A 207-nucleotide genomic window follows, 5' to 3' on the forward strand; every position below is an offset into this window, starting at 1 on the left:
TGGGATGTTGTTTTTTTTCATCTCCTCCTTGACATACAAAATTATATCCTTAAACAGATCACCACGGGACATCTGTTCTTGAAGTTCTTTCTGGAGTTCCTTTCGAGCTCCTATGTTTTGCTGATTCCGAACACATTCTGAAAGTTCTTTCAAGCCTGCCTCAGTAAAATACTTCATGAAATGTTCAACGCTTTGTTTATTGGCAGG

At 38.6% G+C, this 207-nt stretch overlaps 1 pseudogene; it reads right to left on the bottom strand.

Annotated features, from left to right (window-relative positions):
- Positions 1-3: 3 nt before the first annotated feature.
- The window catches only part of LOC144226890 (eIF5-mimic protein 2 pseudogene), a 499-nt pseudogene continuing 295 nt past the window's right edge, over positions 4-207 (bottom strand).

The sequence above is a fragment of the Crocuta crocuta genome, unplaced genomic scaffold (genome assembly GCF_008692635.1).
Source record: "Crocuta crocuta isolate KB4526 unplaced genomic scaffold, BGI_CrCroc_1.0 scaffold5211, whole genome shotgun sequence".
NCBI lineage: Eukaryota > Metazoa > Chordata > Mammalia > Carnivora > Hyaenidae > Crocuta > Crocuta crocuta.